Source organism: Nicotiana tabacum, chromosome 17 (assembly GCF_000715075.1).
Source record: "Nicotiana tabacum cultivar K326 chromosome 17, ASM71507v2, whole genome shotgun sequence".
NCBI classification, from domain to species: domain Eukaryota; kingdom Viridiplantae; phylum Streptophyta; class Magnoliopsida; order Solanales; family Solanaceae; genus Nicotiana; species Nicotiana tabacum.
In genome coordinates this window covers 51,150,277-51,171,216 of record NC_134096.1, presented here as the reverse complement: position 1 = coordinate 51,171,216, position 20,940 = coordinate 51,150,277, and the positions used below count along the sequence as shown (strand labels likewise).

General features: G+C 36.1%; 1 pseudogene; it reads left to right on the top strand.

Annotated features, from left to right (window-relative positions):
* The first annotated feature begins 579 nt into the window (after positions 1-579).
* On the top strand, positions 580-17,646 carry LOC107771303 (toMV susceptible protein tm-1(GCR26)-like; annotated as a pseudogene).
* The last annotated feature ends 3,294 nt before the right edge of the window (positions 17,647-20,940 follow it).

The window sequence follows — 20,940 nt, the reverse complement described above, 5'->3', positions numbered from 1 at the left end:
TGTTTCTGATAGTGTTGAATCTGATGGAGTAATTTCAAACCCACAACCACATGAGTTGATTCATTTAGTAAAAAGTAGCTTTGAGAAATCTCATGCTTGTATAACTTAATAGAAACAGACTTTTTATGCCTTCAAATTTGGTAATAAATTCTTATAAAGAGTAGGATTTAATTACTTGATTAATTGAATTATTTGTTGTCACTTTGAGTGAAGTATGATACCAATATATACTTTAAATCATAAGCCTTTTTGAACTACTAATCTTTTAAATTTCCTCATGCATTTCAAGCAGAAGATACAGTAGGTTGTTAGTTGCTATTTATTGTATAAACATTCATTTTGTAAAGGAAGAGAAATTGTTCTCCATCTATTTGTGGATTAGAGATCACATCTTTATATTATTTGTAAACTGTAGTTACTTGGGAAGTTGAAGTTTGTAAGGATTTCATATGAAAAATACCATGCCTAAGGTCGATAAATCTATTTCCTTGTAGTGTAGTATTTTTCTTAGTGATGAATTGATGTTGAAGTTTTCTAGAGTCTTTTATTTTAATATTCTTATGTATTACTGAAGGACAAATGATAAAGGAAAGGGGGAAGACTAGAGGGTTTTCAATCCAAAAGAAACGCAAAAATAATCCCAATGAAAAGCTGGAGGTGATTATCCCACCCGATCGAACAATAGCCGTTGGTCCTGGAGCTAATAATTTTGTTACTGAGCTTTCAGTCACAGTTGACCAGAATGCAAAGCATGATTTCAAAACTTGGAAGAAAGTTTCTGATCTAGCAAAAGAAAGGATTGTTACTCATATGCTGATAATTCTCTTTGTACATTTTAAGCTTATAGTTTTTTGTTCTTGAATGAGTAGTATTCAACCAAATGGCATATTTAGTAACAGTTGCCCATTATAGTAGTAGTATGTATAAAGAACAGTAGGCATATTTATTAATCTAATGGTTCCAGCTTTGAAATCCTTTATTATAGGTTCCACATACAAATCTATTTGGTTGCTAGTAGAGTCTTAGGTTACAAAGCTATCACTTCTAATTTTTTGATTTGAATGCAGGGCGTTTTTAAAATTTCAGACACGCAACACACTAGTGATACTATCCTTCATACAACTAATAATTTGTATAGATATCGTCGTAGTTTATTGAAACAAATATTTAAAGCTAAAGCTTGTATGTCCTGTTTGTAGGATAAAGTGAATGAATTGGTTGTAGAGCAAGTTCAAGAAATAGAAGAGGGTACTGTACTGATATGGACCCTATTGTTAATACGTCCTTTATGAAAATTATTGGAGAAAAGTCAGGTTATTACCGCGGCCAAGGATCGGGACTTAAGCTAACAAATAAGCGATCCATGCAAGGGCTTCAAGAGCAACTGCAAGAACAAAAAAAAAGAAGTAGAAGAAGAACGCCATAAACGAGAGAGTGTAGAATCTAAACTTAAAGAAGTGCAAGAGCAACTTGAGGAGGAGCGAAAAAATCTAGAAGCTATGAAAGCTCGAGTCATGAAAGCTCGTGTAGGACGTGAGCAGAAAATATTAAAAGAGGGCATGGTGGGACTTGCATCCTTTATACAAAGTTTCAAGGTATTCATTTAGTATAAGCACTAAAGTTTCTGTAGGTTCCTTATGAAGACCAAATAGTTATTCTATAAATCTTTTGAGCTAAATCAGAAGTTGTAGCATGTAACAAAGATTCACGTGTTATATCTTTAAACATTTCTAATGTTCCTCTGTTTGGTATCATTCCACCTGAAATTGGTCTTTTAGACAAACTTGAAAACCTTATTATGTTTGAAGGTAACTTAACTGGTACACTCCCTTTAGAAATATCCAAGCTTTCTTCTATCAAATACGTTAATCTTTCGAATAACAGTTTTACTGGACCTTTTCCTAGGGAAATCTTGTTGGGGTTAACAGAACTTGAAGCATTTAATATTTATAACAATAATTTTATTGGTGAGCATCTTACTAAGTTTGTGAAGATTAAAAAGCTTAAGACTTTACATCTTGGAGGAAACTATTCTCATGGGGAAATACCAGAAGTTTACTCTCATATTGAAAGTTCATTGTGGTTAGGTGTAGAGGGTAACTCACTTACTGTAAAAATACCAAAGAGTTTGGCTTTGCTTCCAAATCCTTAAGAACTTAGGTTAGGTTATTTTAATAGTTATGAAGGTGGAATTTCACCTGAGTTTGGTTATATTAGTACCCTTAAGTTTCAAAGATTCTTTAAGTATGTTAACTAACCTATATATTTGTACTTGTGTGCCCCAAGTCATGGTCCATACCCATTTTTCCGCTTCCGAGAGGAAAACTATAAAAAGAATCAAAAAAACATAGATAGCAGACTGTGACAATACCTTCTCACTACCTTCTTAATGAATTATATTGGTATATTTAGTGATTTAGAAGTGTTCATTTGCCTTCTAGATGTGTTCCCTTGTGATTCTTGTTTGCTATGCGCATGTAATGCTAGCTCTACGGACGTGCACATACTTTACAGTGAAATGTGTTCCTATTGAGGTCCCTGCAGCTGTTTACATCACACAATTAAATAAAATCTCCAAATATCTAGATAAAAGTTTTTAATTGCTTTAGAAGGCAATAATTTAATGTAGCGAAAGAAAGTGATTATTTTTAAAGTATTTGCTCTACACTATAGTGGCTAGCCACTTTGCGTGACAAAAAGTCTTGATTATCATGGAAGTATATAAAACTATTGGCAACAAGAAGCTTCAATGCTATGACATGATATTCCTCTGAACTTAAATTTTGACCGCTGGCCTAATGACTTGATAAATGGGATGCTAACCACCCACAAGTGCAAGTTTTCCCTTCCCGTGGGACTGGCTAATACTTGTCCAAAAATCTCCCACTCGCAAAGGATAAAAGATAATACATGTTGTGACTCATGTCTTGCCAATTCACTATTTATGCAGTAGTTTAAGAGATCTCAAGTTGTGTATCTTCCCAAACTATACAGCTTTTCTTCAGTGAGGTAAATGAACTTTCTAAACTAAATTATCGACTAGGTATCGAAATGAATCGTCATCTTCTTGTAGCATTTTGGTGAGTCTCTAATTATACATTAAGGGGAGGAAATTGACAGTGTAATGCTTCAAATGCTCTGCCAAATATACTTTAGAAATAGTGAAGTTTAATTTATTTTCATTCTTTTCTTGCCTCATTTAATTATTTTGCTTTTTGGGGTGTTACTGAATGGAAGGAGGGTTATCTATAGTTGAAACATTAAGTTCTGCAAATTTGACCTGTTGCATCAAAATCCACTGAAGGATGCTTTTATCTAAGATTAAGCTTCTCCATAATGTCCTAGCTATCACATTAAAGGTGGCAGGGTCTTTAGAAATTATGTTTCTAATAGTTTCTTCTGATTTTCTGACTCTTAGCTCGCTAGTACTATCTTTCTGGTTATGTTATTGTTACTATTCTATTGTCGCAATTCATCCTCTTGTGCCGAGAGTCTATCGGAAACAGTCTCTCTACTCCAGGGTAGGGGTAAGGTCTGTGTACACACTACCCTCTCCAGACCCCACTGGTGGAATTATACTGGGTTGTTGTTGTTGTTGTACTCAGTGCTTTCCAATAATTCTTTGCTATTGTTGTGGAATATGAAACTTGTCATAGTTTTTTTTTTATATTACAAAATAGTTTCATCCTTGGTACTATCATGTTTAAGATCTTTATTTGTGCTCAGTTTAACAGACTCAACTTCCTGCTGCACTTTTCAATATTATTACAAATTTAAGTGGTTCAAATGAGACAAGTACTGCAAGTCCTACAGATGATATCATGGTAAGTAAAGTCCACCTAATTCATGTAAAAGTAAATTTATTATCGCACCTGACATTAGTAGATACATCTTAGAAGGAACAAGAGCACCGGAAAGAATTGTGTTAATTCATGAATGCCTGTATTTTGATAACCATCTTTCATCCTAAGTAATTATTTGATATATTTCACCTAAACTCTGGAAAATTATAAATCACAATATCTTCGCTTTTAGTACACATCTTAAGTAAGAGTGGAAGCCACCCCAGCCTTTTTAAAATTTGATATCTGATTTTAACAATTTTGCCAAGATTTTGTAGCACATTTATCGTCATGTTTTCTACATGGCAGTTTCTTTTTTCAAGAAATAGGATCTTTATCATATGGCCCCACGCTTGTGCATCATTCTCTAGACAATCTATTGCTGTGCTTAGCTCCAAATACAACCTATGCTATGCTTATGTTCATCTTTTGTACTGCAATAAAATGAATTATTTGTCTCTCCTCTCCTTCCTTTTTGATTTCTTATTTGGCTGCCTAAAAGTACTATAGATGACATCATAATAAGTAATATTCATAAAATAATACTAGTAAATAAATTTTAAATACATTTTTACCTCTCTTCTTTCATTTTCCTTTAGATTTTTCCACTGGAACATAAAAATTTCAGTTTTATATAAGTACAGAATTTTTTTTTTAATTTCAAAACTCTACAACTTCATTTATGTACAACTACCTTTATGTGATAGGATCTTATCACTAATAGTAATTACTCAACAAGGGAAATAAGAACCTAAAGAAAAAAGAAATTAATTATATGCATTGGCAAGACAAAGATGCTTAAATTGGGAGAGGTACTCACAATGAAGCATTATATGTTCAGTTAAAAATGTTAAGATCAAGAAGATCCAATTTAAATTTTATGAACAGTACAAAGTGTTTGTCCAAGTTGGATAATGGTGTCCCTTCAATTTTGTATTTTAAATAGTGTTACCTTTCTATTGTTAGCAATGTATTTGTTAGTATATGTTTAGTTGGTTGCACCTCTATTCTTGCAGTCATTTTAGTTTAATGAGGTTAAGGAGTTTATGAAATATTTTCTAATCTATTTTTATTCAGTATTTTTGGAGTGGATACTTGATATGATATTTTGGAGCTTATGTTATAATATTTTTTTAGCTGAATATTTTTATCCCTACCATATTGTCTAATGTAAATAGGCCTTTGTGGTTTCCTCTATTTTAAATCAAAATCTAATTATAATTTTCTTTTTGTAGGATGATGAAGCGTAAGCCAACGCTACTTGCAATCTGGTTCATGTGCTGCACAAGCTGGAAGATTTGTCTTTTGGGTTCTATTAGATTAGAATTTAGTGACCTAGAACATATGATGTTTTTATCCTTTTGTAAGTAAAAACTTTTAGAAGTATTTAGATTTTAGAAGGGTATAAATATCTAGTACAACAACTTTATGTATTGACCTTTTGCATATATATATATATATAATATTTAGTAATTTATATACATTTGTTAAAAATATAAAAGCATATAGGAATTATGTATATAGCAACAATTCATAAGTTGTTGCTAAAAATATTTCACGAAGTTTATATACAATAATTAATGTTGTTGACACAAAGTAACTTATTGCCACAATAACGCTTGTTGCTAAAATTCTTAATAACAAATTAACTAGTAATTCCCGCCTTTTTTTTTGGAACAACTTGTATTGTTGGAAAAATGATTGATTTGTCGCAACAATTATTGTTGTTGTTGAATATTTTTATAAACCACAATTATACGTCTTTATAACAACAAAATATAATTTATTGCAACAAAAAGATTTGTTGCGTTAATTTAGCTTTTTGGCAACAATATTGGTTCTTGTTGCATAGTTTTTTCACATCGGAATTTGCTGCAACAACGTGCAACAACTTATTTTTTGTTGCAAAAAGTATTTTTCGCAACGACAACCAACATATTACAACAAAAAAATGTTGTTGCAAATTTCGTAGTTTCTTGTAGTGAAGTCCATTTTATTATTTTCAAGCCCAAGGTCCATTTCATTTTAGCCAATCAGAATCAAACAAGAGAGTTCGTATGTAGCTGGACTATCCATCCTCTACAACTACAAATAGAGGGGTTACATAACTCTCTCGAGACATTCAGAGTTGGAGAAGAGCATTCCGCAATTGGTGAAGGCATCCCCAAACAGAGAGATCAATCATCAAGTGCATAGTTGTTCAACAAAGGAGTGGTCAATGGAGTTCTTTCACGATATCAATCTGTAACAACAAAGTACTGCTCGATGTTCTTGGCGATTAAATACATCACAAGAAGGTCTGAATCGTCCTACATTCGAGAAAGACGCTTCTCAAGCCCTCGAATCACGGAGAATTTCAAAAAGGAGAATCAAGCGATACATAGGTTTGTACTCACGACTATTTATCAATAAAATCTCTTTTTCTTCATATTTTTGTTGCAGTTTATTTTTTGTACTACAAAAGTGGGACCAGTTCTGCCCTAATCACGGAGAATTTCAGAAAGGAGAATCAAGCGATACATAGATTTGTACTCATGACTATTTATCAATAAAATCTCTTTTTCTTCATATTTTTGTTGCAGTTTATTTTTCGTACTACAAAAGTGGGACCAGTTCTGCCCTAATCATCTCTTCCTCTTGCAAGTTAAAAACTACGAACTTCAGATCTACTACTGTGATGGTCTTTCGGAAGTGCGATGATATTCCATGCAAGGATGTTACTACTTCATTTGTCGATCTCAGTCATGTTGACCCAATCATTCAAAGCAAGTTCAAGGCCAGTGGCTTGGATGAATCCGAATATTTCACCTCCTTAGAGATAGCAAAAAAAGTTGATCTCACATGACGGCCGCAACCGCAGTCTCTGGGGGCAATATCACGTTCTCGCTATTTGACGAACTTTCTTAAATATCCTCCAACCTTGGAGAATTTGAGGATTTGGTGGATTCTCCAGCTTCCACGATAGTCAATGCCTTAATGACTGACGTAACTAACGTGGATGAAAATTTTGCCATGATGGAACAAACTATAGAATTCTTGAAGAAATCTGTTAAAGACAAATACCTTCAAATCTCTCAACTCATGAACAAATTGGAGGCCATTGCACCTGGAAAGTCGAGCCACATCCCTGCTTATTGACCTAGTTTCACCTCACAAAAAATGCTTGCCAAGTTCAACATTTGAAAGGAAAACCAATCTACCTCGGTTGTGGCTTTATCTGTCCAACAATTGCAAGACATGATAACAAATACCATCAGAGCTCAATATGGAGGACCATCACAAAGTTTATCATACTACTCTAAGCCTTATACTAAGCGGATTGATTGTCTAACCATGCCAACTATTTATCAACCACCAAAGCTACATCAATTTGATGGAAAAGGAAACCCAATGCAACATATTGCCTACTTTGTCGAGACTTGTAACAATGTTGGAACGTATGGTGACCTTTTGGTAAAACAGTTTGTTCGTTCACTGAAAGAGAAGGCATTTGACTGGCATATCGACTTGAAGCCCAAGTCTATTGATAGCTAGGAGCAACTTGAGAAGGAATTTCTCAATCGTTTTTACAGTACCCGAAGAACTGTAAGCATGATAGAGTTGTGAGGCATCAAGCAAAGGGAAGATGAGCCCGTGGTGGATTACATCAATCGTTGGAGAGTGTTAAGTTTGCACTACAAGGATCATCTTTTAGAAGTATATGTTATGGAGATGTATATTCAAGGAATGCACTAGGGCCTTTTGTACATCCTACAAGGGATCAAACCGCGACCTTTTGAAAAACTTGTAATGCGAGCACATGACATGGAGTTAAGCATCGCAAGTCATGTAAAGATATATCCATTTGCTGATAAGAAGGAGTTCAAGAAAAGTGTTGCATCAAAGAACCAAACCAAAAAATTTATGGCGGTGAATGCAATAATTATAAATCTACTAATAATTGTAATAATTATTATTTTGTATTATTTTTAATAAGAAATTAAATTAAAATTTTCTTCCCGTTTGTACTTAATATGAAAGTTTATTAAGATTACTATATAAGAAGTTAAATTATATCTTTATATATATTTTTTATTTCTTCAAATTATTGTTTATATTTTTGTGTTTAGTTTTATCTTATCAATATAGCATGACCATATGAATTATTATTCAGAAAATTTTTCATCTCAAAAAATAAATTAGTCTTATTATTTTATATATCTCTACATTGAAGTTATATATTTATATATTTTTTCCTTTTTTATAATAGTTTCCTTAAAAATATATAGATATTAACTAACTTAACTAATTTTGTCCTACAATTTGATACTTGTTGATTTTTTATCGTGACACTTGGCATTATCACGTTGATTTGCTTGTCCTATTTTAGAGAGAATATAGATAGATATATTCATCCCTCATTCGCTTGCTAACTGCTCAACTGCTATTAGAATCTCTTTTATCATTGAAGTTAACAACGAACCTGCTCTTTCACTATCCTCGAAGAGATAAACTTTTAAAATCGATCAAAAAAATCTGAATTTCAACTCGATTGTCGCTTGGTTGAAGAAAATGGCAACTAGAGAGAATTTCTCTACAAGTTTTTTGTATTGGAACAGCTGATACTAAGCTCGACGAGCTCCGTTTCCTCGCCGAATCAGTTCGGTCCAATCTTAACTGTTTCTCCAATAACTCTTCGTTTTTTATTTTTGAGTATCGAATGCTCCGTCAAAACATTTTTGCTATTCCTGGTCATGTAATTGAATTAGTCACTTCGCAGCAACCAATCCCTATCCCAGAAACTATTTAGGCTGAATATATGTGTAGACACCAAAAGTTGCTATAAATTTTCATTTAGACACTTCAAGTAGGCTTTGTTCCAATTAAACACTTGTAGTAGGTCCAAACTGTACCAATCAGATATATTTCTCTGACATGGTTGATAGCGTGAGTTGTATCACGTAGAATGCTCTTTAGCTTGATGTTCCTGACTGTATTTTGCTAAAAGACGAACCACAATTGGTAGATTTTTGAAGTTAAACTACAATGATTAAGAGATAAAAGTGTGTATGAGCATATATTTATGCGTTGAAGATATTCCTAGAACATCAGTAGAGTAGAGGACAATAAACACGAGAATATCCTACAGGTGCAACTCACGCTATCAGTTATGCCAACAAAATGTGTCTGATTGGTACACGTTTGGGCCTACTATAGATGTTCAATTGGAACAAGGCCTACTTGAAGTGTCTAAATGAAAGAACATGGCAAGTTTAGGGGTTACACAAATGTCTAAGACTTATTCTTAAACTGCAAGTTTCAAAAATATTTATCTCCTTCACTCTATGCTTAGTCAAATACTTTTACATTAATTGGGATGAAGGAAGTAAATGATTAAGTATGGGGGATAAGTGAGAAATATAAAGTCTTTTGGTGTTGCCGCATTGAGAACACTTAGGAGTATTTTCCTCATAGCTTCTGCACTGTAAATACAACAACAACAACAACAACAACAACAACAATAACAATAACGATCCAGTAAAATCTCACTAATGGGGTATGGTAAGGGTAGTGTGTACGCAGACCTTTCTCCTACCCCGAAGGAATAGAGAGCTTATTTCCGAAAGACTCTCGGCTCAAAAAAATAAAAAGACAAAATGACAAAAAAGAGACAATATTAGTATCACAACAACAATCATAGGATAAATAGGAATGCCATGAAATCCAGAAGAAAGATGCAAAGCAAAATGAGACAATATTAGTAAATATTAGTATAACCACAACAATCATAAGAAAAATAGGAACACCATGAAATCTAGAAGAAAGATGCAAAGCATTCTGTTTCACTATGCATTTTAGCATTCTTGAGACATTAACAAAAGGATTTAAGTTATGTATGCAGGAGGAACAGGTCATAAGGCAAATAGTACAGGATGTCTTGTTTGACTTGTTTTAGCAGAGCACACACTTACTATCGACAAGAAACATTTATGGGTTGCTTAGGCCCGTATAGTCCATATCTCCTCTTTGGAAAGAAGTTCGAGTTGACTTTTGGGAAAGAGGAAATAACTTCTATTAGGTACTGATCAAGAGAAACTTTCAGTTGGGAGCCATTCTTTTGCAGTTATTGGAGACATTGTTGTTACGTTTCCAGTTATGAGCCATTATAGTTGGCTTTTTATGTTGTTCGTCGCGCAAAAATTCTTTGCACTACTAGGGTATAATTAACCCCTAAGAGAACTACATTTTATATATAAGTAAGCTAATAACCGTCAAGAGCAAAAGTATGTAATGGATTAGTTTCATAAGTGGAATATTTTGTTGTACTATGTTCTGCCTTCCGTTGACCTATATCAACCTTATACATGGAAATGTACAGGTAAAAGTGACTGTTGTTGTGTCTCAGCCGGCCTGAAGGAGACAGACAGTTGTGCTGATTTTGATTTTGTCTGGTATTCTGCAGGATGGGGAGGATACATGGTCCAGCTCCCTGATAATAGAGGCGAAGCTATTGTAATCATGAATAAAGCACTTGAAGATTTCCTCAAGAAAACTCATAATGATCAGGTCCTTGCTGGAGTGATTGGCCTTGGGGGTACTAGAGGAACATCTTTATTGTCATCTGCATTTCGATCGCTGCCAATTGGGATGCCAAAAGTTATAATATAAATTGTTTCCGGTGGTCGAACTGAATTTATATTAGAATTGCTGGGAAGCGTGTCAAGCTAATAGAATGGAAAAAATATTTAAAAGAGAAAAGCAATAAATTGCACAAAACAAGATAAGATAAGACAAGACAAAATTTACGTGGTTTATCAATTTTTACCTACTCCACGGCCACACAAAGAATAACTCTTTATTAATTTAAGAGAAAGAAGAGGTTGATCATGATCTGCAAATGAAATGGCAAACTCCTTTTATAGGCATTTCAATGCACTGCTGACGTAATCACTTACGTCATAAGAAAAGAATTCAAAGATGAATTCTTCCGCCTACCATTTTGTTTCATATTACTTTTTCTTCTCTCTTTAACTTTTCATTCTTTTGTTTTGTCTACTTTTCTTTCTTTCACATACAACAAGGTTTTTTCCCATCAATCTCCCCCTCAAACGTATGTTACATCAAGAAAGATATTAAAAACAATTTACCATTCTCTGGTGGCGCCTTCACATTATCAGTCTTGAAGGCTAACTGAGGCAGTGCACAACATCAGTTTGTCAACATCGACAACTTTGGTCAACATATCTGACGGGTTCTTCGATCCTGGTATCTTCCGTAGGGAAAAAGTTTCTTCATTTATCAACTCTCGGATATGATGACACCTCAACAGGATATGCTTCGATCTTGCATGAAACACTGGATTCTTGGCAAGATGAATTGCACTCTGGCTATCGCTAAAAAGCTCACAATTGTCCTACTCTTTACCTAGCTCTTTAAGAAAATTCTTGAGCCAAATCATCTCTTTTCCAGCTTCTGAGATTGCCATGTACTCTGCTTCAGTAGTAGACAGAGAAACACTTTTCTAAGGTCTGGACATTCAGCTAACATCAGTACCACCCAAGGTGAACACGTAGCATGTGGTACTTTTTCGACTATCCAGATCGCCACCTAAATTTGAATCAACAAAACTTTGTAAGATAATATTGCTCTTTTTAAAACAAAGTGTCATACCTGATGTGCCTTTGAGATACTGCAATATCCATTTTACACCTTCCCAATGCTCTTTTCATAGATCTGACATGTATCTACTGACAACTCCAATTGTACGGGCTATGTCAGGTCTAGTGCAAATAATAGCATACATCAAACTTCCTACTGCTGAAACATATGGAACTTTGGACATGTACTTCCTTTCTTCATCTGTCTTAGGTGATTGCTCCTTCGACAGATTAAGATGGATTCTGAGTGGAGTGCTTCTGGTCTTTGCATCATGAAGACTGAACCTGCTTAGTACATTTTGTATGTACTTTTCTTGAAACAACTTTAAATTTCCTTCAGACATGTTTCTACTAATCCTCATCCCAAGCATTTGCTTAGCTGGTCCCAAGTCTTTTATTTCAAACTCCTCCGCCAGTTGTTGCTTAACCTTGTTGATCTCTTTTATGCTAGATCCTGCAATTAGCATATCATCAACGTACAACGGTAAAATAATATAGGATTCATCAAGATTTTTGATATAATAGCAATGGTCCTTCTCATTGCCGGGAAGCTTGTTTCAAACCATACAAACTCTTCTCGGACTTACACACAAGGTTTTCTTTACTAGAAACTTAAAAACCTTCAGGTTGCTTCACGTAAATGTCTTCTTCAAGGTGACCGTGCAAGAAAGCAGTTTTAACATCTAGCTACTCCAAATGCAAATTTTCTGCAGCAACGATACTTAACACCAACCTGATAGTAGTTAATTTGACTACAGGAGAGAAGATCTCAGTGTAGTCAATTCCTTCCTTCTGCTGAAAACCTTTTACTACTAAAAGTGTTTTGTATGTCTTCTTACCATCATGTTATTCCTTGACCCTGTACACCCATTTTTTTTGCAATGACTTCTTTCCTTTTGGTAACTCTGTAAGTATCCATATTTTATTCTTTTGAAGAGAATCCATCTCTTCTTTCATGGCTAGCTTCCACTTATAAGAGTTTATCACCTGCATTGCTTCAACAAAATGTTCTGGTTCTCCAGCATCAGTCAGAAGTAAATAGTGAAGAGTGAGTTAACATATTTAGAGCATTCGTAACTCTTTTAGATCTCCTTAATGTAGGTTCAGGAGTAACTGATCCCGAATTTGATTCAAGTCCTGACTCCAGATTTGGTTCTGCATTTGATTCTATCTCTGGTTCTGATCCATATTCGACTTCTGGTTCTTCATCTTCAATTTCACAGTCAGTTGTAATCCCTCTAGCCACTTCATTTTCTGAGATTTCTTCTAACTCAACAGCTTCAGATGCATGTTTGTTGGTGCTTGTTGGTTCTACTTTAAACTTGTCTTTGTATATCACATATTCAGTAAATGTGACATTCATGTGTCTTAGGATCTTTCTATTCTGATCATCCCAAAATTGATAACCAAAATTATCGTCACCATAGCCATTAAAGAAACATTTCTTGGCTTTAGGATCAAGCTTATCTCTATCATTAGAGTTTACAATTTCAGATGTGAGAGAGTTACCTCCTTTCCTCTCCATACCTCCTCAAGAATTTCAAAATCTAGCAGTACAGAGGGTCCCCTGTTTATAAGGTAAGTTGTTATGTTAACAACCTCGGCCCAAAAATACTTCGGTAATCCAGAATGTATTTTCATACTTGTGGCTCATTCATTCAGGGTTCTGTTCATCCTCTCAGCAACGCCATTTTATTTTGGTGTTCCAGGAACTGACTTGATCATTCTGATCCCATCCTTAGAGCAGAATGCTTTAAACTCTTGACAATCATGCTTTCCTCCATTGTCAGACTTCATACATTTTAACTTTAGACTCGTGTGATTTTCAACTTCAGCTTTTCATATTTTAAAGGTAACAAACACATCAGATTTATTTTTCAGAAAATAAACCAATACCTTTCTTGTGAAATCATCAATGAAGGTGACATAATAGTGTGAGCCTCCTAGAGAAGTTACTGGAGTTGGTCCCCACATATCTGTATGCACTAGTTTCAGTTTCTCTCTTTGGCGTCCTTCCCGCCTTTGAGAAACTAACTCTCTTTTGTTTCCCGTAAATGTAATCTTCGCACAAACCTAATTCAACATGCTTTAGGTTTGAAAACTTTTCTTTGGATGCCAAAAACTTCATTCCTTTCTTATTCATATGCCCGAGCCTCCGGTGCCACTGTGTTGTATCACGACCATGATCAACTGTTGCTATAGTATCTAATTTCCTTTGGTTATTTTCCATGATCCATTACCGAATACTGTTGTGTATCCTACACTGTCAATCTGACCCATAGATATTAGATTTTTCTTGAGGCTAAGAACATGCCGAATATTTTGCAATTTTCATAGCGTCCTTTGTGAAGTCTTTATATGAATTTCACATTTCCCGATAATATCCAGAAGTCCGTCGTCTGCTAGATAAACCTTCCTGAATTTTTCAGCAATATAATTATGCAATAATTCTTTGCATGTGGTAGTGAAAGGATGCTCCTGAGTCCAGAATCAAATATTCGAATAGACTATTTGCACAACAAATTAGTGCATCACCGACTTTTTCAGCAATTGCATTTGCTGAATTATCATCCTTGTATTGGTCGTTCTTCTTCTTCTTTGGCTCTCTACATTGACTACTGTAGTGACCCTTTTTATCGCAATTTCAACAAGTAATGTCTTTGCGATTTTAGAATTGCCCTCTTCTCCTTGACTTTGATCTGCCACGACCATGACTTTGTCCTCTTTGGCTGCTTCTCCCCCTGCTTTCGGTATTAAAAGCAGATCGTGGGGAATCACTTGATTCTCTCCGGCGAATATCTTCGCTTAGATCCAAGTCTCTAATATCATCCTATTTGAGTTTGGTACTTCCTGATGAACTGCTAATTGCAATTACTGTTGCATACCAACTCTCCGGTACAGATGATAGTATAATCAACGCTCTAACTTCGTCATCAAATATTATATTAACAGAACTCAACTGAGTTAATATTATATTAAAATCATTGATATGTTCCGTAACAGATCTACCTTATGCCATCTTTAAGTTGCACAATCGATGCATCAAATAGACTTTATTTGAAGCAGATGGCTTCTCGTACATATTTGATAACGCTTTCATCATGCCTGCAGTGGTCTTCTCGTTAATGATGTTAAACGCCACATTTCGTGTTAGCGTCAAACGAATCACATCAAGAGCTTGGCGATCTAATAGATCCCAATCCATTTGGCCATATTCTCTAGTTTTACCCCGGTCAGAGGGAAGTGTAATTTTTTCTGGTACAAATAGTCCTCTATTTGCATTTTTCAAAATCCAAAATCTTTGCCATTGAACTTGTCAATATTCACGTTTCCTTCTTCCGACGTCATTTTGCACGCACACAAAAATTATGTGAATAGTGCCTTACCATTTGTGAATAGTATTTTACTATTTATGAATAGTACTTTAGTATTGTGAATAATGAACAATAGTCTTGCACTATTTTTGTGAATAGTAAATTGCACCAATACTATATTTTTTCTGCCAGAATTATGTTGCATGTGCTTTTATATCAGTTGTTGGGAAGCGTGTCAGACTAATAGAAGATAAAAAATATTTAAAAGAGAAAAGCAATAAATTGCACAAAACAAGACAAGATTTACGTGGTTCGACAATTTTTGCTTATTCCATGGCCACACAAAGAATAACTCTTTGTTAATTTAAAAGAAAGAAAGGTTGGGGATGATCTGCAAATGAAAAGGTAGACCTCTTTTATAGACATTTGAATGTCTTGCCGATGTAATCACTTACGTTCATAAGAAAAAGAATTCAATTCTTCCGTCTATTTCATACTATGTTTTCTTCTCTCTTTGACTTTTCATTCTTTGTTTGCTCTCGTCAGGAACATCAGACTCGGTATTGTTTCCTTCCGACGGGCTTCCGTTGTATATATTTGTGGGATTAACAATGTTAGTAAGATTGTTCTATCTAATGCCGGTGCAGCATTTGCTGGAATGATAATTGGAAGGCGTGAAAGATCAAAGGAGTACATCAACACTAATGAAAAGTTTACAGTTGGTATAACGATGAATGGGGTTACAACTCCTTGTGTTAATGCTGTAACAGTAAGATTAGCTAAAGAAGGATATGAAACTTCGGTTTTCCACTCATGGTGTCAGTTGTTTATAAATTGGGAAGGGTAATCATATTTCCTATTTTCCCTTATAATGAACTTTTAAGTCTTAAAATTGAAACTTCTGCAGACCAATAAGTCCTCTTTCTCCTAACAATCCTTAAAAAGTACTACGTAGATACCATTAATATTATGTAGGAACCAGGAAAATTCATCTCGAAGAAGGTGGACACTTACATTTCGTTCACCGAAATGGCTTGTCAATTGTTACTGCTATCTGTGCGACTTTGGAAAGGAAAAATTACTGAAGTAGTATTACATTATCTCTGTTTCTGGAACACAATTAATATCCTATGTCTTGTTTATCTTATTTTAGGGTGTGTTGGATATTACGACAACTGAGGTTGCAGATTACATAGTTGGAGGGATTATGGCATATGATTTTTCCCAATTTGATGCAATATTAGAGAAGAAGATTCCTTTGGTTCTGAGTGCGGGAGCATTGGATATGGTCACTTTTGGTCCTAAAAATACCATATCTCCTGACTTTAAGCAAAGGAAGATTCATTAACATAACGCACAGGTGATTTATATTCCTGACTCTGTCAATATTCATCTTTCTATTTTCTCATTGTATGGCTCTGATTGAATTCCTCAAAATATTGAGCAGTAGCATTATCTAAAAAGTTAATGTTGGAATACCGACCAGTCACACTCTTACAATTATACGGTCTAGTAACAAAGTAGCATTGTTTGATCATCATCTTGCACAATTTACAACAAGTAGACAGCTAAACATTTTGGGGCGTAATTTTTTTGTTATTAAGAGATATTTTGCCTCAGTTTTGAAAATTTACTGAATTATGTTGTGTCTGGACTGCAGAATTAAGCATATGATTTTCAATTTGATAAACTAATGATCAAACAAGTACTTGAGGTGTTCCTTTTAAGTTATAATTTACAGAATGCTTATTGTTGGAGATGTCGTTAATGTGTACCACAGTAGGTGAGAATAAGAAATTTGCTGCAATTATAGCAGAAAAGCTGAACAAGGCGTCATCAAGTGTCTCTGCAGTGGATGTACCGGGCAAAGTCTTTTATGATTCCGAGACAACTAGTTGTCTTATACATGGGCTACAAATGCTTGTTGGAAATAGTGAACACCGTTAGGTACCACAATTACTTATAAAGAAGAGGATTAGCAGTCTATAAAGCTACATTCCACTGCTAAACTCAACTCAGAACATTGAAATGTTTGTTCATTGATAGGTTAAGGTCTGCCCTTACCGTATCAACGATGTGGATTTTGCAAATGCTTTAGTTGATTCATTCTTGGAAATCTCTCCAAAATCTAGACGTGTTGAATATCAGCAATCCAAGACATTCAGAAAGATAATGCTGTTCTTCGGAAATATTCGCCATGCAACAGAACAACCTTTTCCAGTGTCAACGACTTTCCAAAAGCAAAACCAGGTGAGGAATCTTCCTAAACGAATCTTCCTAAACCTCAAGGCTGATAATTGCTATCACAATGTCAACGCAAATACATAACTGAGCAGCTTCCAATATATGATTACTGAATTACAATTGATATTATCTCAGGAATTATTTGCTTATAAATGGATTGTTCTCTGTGGGCTAGTTTGAAATACCATCATGGATTCTTGTCCTTTTTTCTCATCGTAATCATCTCTATTACTGTTCTGTGAATGTGTATACGGTCGAAATCGAGCCCGCCTACAATTTGGTAGACTAGGCTTGGAACGTGGCAACCAAGGACTGAAGATCGACCTCGAGTCCCACCGAGCTAGAACCCGAGGTTGGAACGCCTGCCTTCGAGGAGCAGTGAGTTCCGTGTCGACCTTAGCCTCGAACGAGTTCAGAGAAACATTGTTGAGATAACTAACAAAAGATCGAAATATCCGTGACCGGTCGGATATTGCGGCGGGAATCTCGGCACGTATCAGTAAGGAACCGGCAATCAGCGAATCAAGAAATCTTTATCTTTTATGGAAATGTACCTAGAGTAGGACTCCTCTACTATAAAAAGGGAGTCTAATAATTCATTCAACACATTGTAACGTGCATCACAAAATAATTTATTATTATTCTCTTTAAATTCTTATTATTCTCTTGTTGTTCTGATATCAATAAAAATACTTTTGGCTCAAGGGTGGCTAATCTTCCAAGGCTAAAACTGTTCAACTTGTGTGGTCAACATTTACTTTTCCATTACTTATTTCAATTGTAATCTGATTTATCATTTTGTATCAAGTTAGATCACGTATCCTTAAAACTACTTACAAATTCAATTGTTATCCGATTTTGAGGGTAAACAGTTTGGCGCCCACCTTGGGGCTAAGAATAATAGTGGTTATTTGATACAAATTTCCATAACACATACTGCTTTACACTTGTTCTTTGAAGTGTCTCTAATTTTAGGTTAAAACTCGAAATGTCGAACTATCAATCAGCACCATTACATGTTGATAACGAGTCCGGTTATCACGATGAAAATAGCAACATAGCGCCCGGTGACGAGATACCTCCCATTGATCCCGTAGGAATTTCAGTCGCGAACCCAATTGACGCTAATTCACAAGTGGCTATCGACGCAAATTTGCCTACAAACCCCGAGAATAACATCTGTGGTGGATCTCGATCGGAAACTCAAAATACATAAAACATTGGAGGGGACGGGATCAGTTTACGGTTGATCTTCGAAATGATGCAGGCACAACAGGCGGTGATAGCTCAGTTACAGAACCAAAGCCATGCACCGAGTAGAGTTGAACCCGATCTACGTATCGGCGGCTAACCCCGAGATCGTAAAGATGCTCGAAGAGCTAACCAAACGGATAGAATCGGGGTAGAAAAAAATCGAAGCTAATGACAAAAAGGTGGAAGCCTACAATTCTAGGGTAGACCAAATCCTAGGAGCACCTCCAATATTGAAAGGTCTCGATTCCAAGAAGTTCGTGTAAAAATATTTTCCTCCGAGCGCGGCTCCAAAGCCAATCCCTAAGAAATTCTATATGCAAGAGATTACCAATTATAACCGAATGACCGACCCGAATGAGCATGTAACCTCTTACACATATGCCATCAAAGGGAACGACTTGGACGATGCCGAGATCGAGTTTGTCCTGTTGAAGAAGTTTGGAGAGACCCTATCAAAAGGGGCTATGATATGGTATCACAACTTGCCTCTCAATTCTATTGACTCATTTGCTATGCTTGCGGATTCTTTCGTGAAAGCACACGCCGGGGCCATTAAGGTCGAAACTAGGAAATCAAATCTTTTTAAAGTAAAACATAAGGATAACGAGATGCTCAGAGAGTTCGTGTCCAGATTTCAAATGGAACGAATGGATCTGCCTCCGGTGCTGATGATTGGGTCGTTCAGGCTTTCACCCAAGGGCTTAATGTTCGAAGCTCGGTGGCTTTCATAACAGTTGAAACAAAACTTGATATACTATCCGGTCATTACTTGGGCCGACGTGCATAACCGGTATGAATCGAAAATCGGAATGGAAGATGATCAACTCGGGGCCCCTTCGGGGTCCGTTTATCCAATCAGAACCATCGACAGAGTCAAGAGAGACATCGATCGTGAACCAAGGCCAAACAGGGATCAGTATCAGCCGTATAATAGATATTGAAGAAGCAGTGGGTCCGGGCGGAACTCTATGAGGAATGAAAAGAGAAGAGATTGAGGTCAGAGCAACCGAGGACTCATGAGTAGGAACGACTTCGACAAGATCATCGGGCCTAAAGAGGCACCGAGGTTATCAAAATACAACTTTAGCGTCGATGCTTCCGCCATTGTATCAGCTACTGGATGCATCAAAGATACCAAATGTCCTCGACCTCTACAATCCGATCCAACCCAAAGGGATCCTAACCAGATGTGTAAATATCACAGCACTCATGACCACAGAAAGGAGGATTGCCGGCAGTTGAGAGATGGAGTAGCCCGACTATTCAACAACGGGCATCTTCGAGAATTCCTGAGCGACCGAGCAAAGAATCATTTCGGAAATAGGGATTCTAAAGAACAAACCGAACAAGAGGAACCTCAACACGTCATTAACATGATCATCGGTGGGGTCGATGTTCCTCAGGGGCCTATGATGAAGCGCACCAAAGTTTCCACCACGAGGAAAAAACGGACTCGAGATTACATACTAGAAGGGACCTTTTTCTTTCAATGACGAGGACGCAAAAGGTATCATACGGCCCCACAATGATACACTGGTAATATATGTACTTGGAAATAAAGTTTGAGTTAAACGTGTGTTAATTGATCCAGGTATCTCGGCCAACACCATCTGATCGAGGGTCGTGGAGCAGCTCGGTCTACAAGACCAAATCATGCCTGCAGTTCGAATTCTAAATGGATTCAACATGGCATGTGAAACCACTAAGGGTGAAATAACATTACCGGTGAACACCGCCGGAACCATCCAGGAAGCTAAGTTTTATGTGATCGAAGGAGACATGAGGTATAACGCTTTGTTCGGGAGGCCGTGGATTCGCAACATAAGAGCAGTTCCCTCGACACTGCACCAGGTACTGAAATTCCCAACACCTGGCAGAGTCAAAATAGTCTATGGGGAACAACCGTCTGCCAAGGAAATGCTCGCAGTCGATGAAGTGATACCGACATCCGCAATCTCAACTAAGCTATATTCTAACCAGATGGTCAAAAATGGGGCCAAGTAGCAATCACTGATGCCAACCTCGACAGAATCAGAGGAACAAGGGGTAGACGAGGATGATGATTACGTGGTCCCCAAATCTTTTATAGCCCCCCGATGATTCCGACGCCACTAAATCGATGGTCGAGGAGATGGAATAAGTTGTATTGAGTAAACACTTGCCTGATAGAAAGGTATACCTGGGCATGGGGTTAAGAGATATGCAGTAGAAATAATACTAGAACATAACAGAGAGGAGTACAAGAACAAAAATGCAAAGCAGTAAATGATTATTAGAATAAATTACGGACAATATTTCTCAATATCACAACCAATCATTTCCTTAAAGCAATGACCATCAAACTACGGTAGAAAATCCAGAGCTTTCATAGTGTGAGAAATGCACTTAAGATATCAAATCAAATGGCACGGCAACACCCTTCGTGTATTTATCCCTTCCTCGCCAAGCATACGTATAAAAACACCAACCAGATGAAAGAAATGCCAATAACGGTAATGACAAAGTGGGAATTACACAGGTAGCAATAACGAACAAGGCAATGCATATGGACACCGATAACAGACTAGGTCGAAGGCATATAAGTAACGATAGCAATTAAGATAGGAGAACATAAATTTCACTAACTAACAAGGTAGAAGGCTTATACGA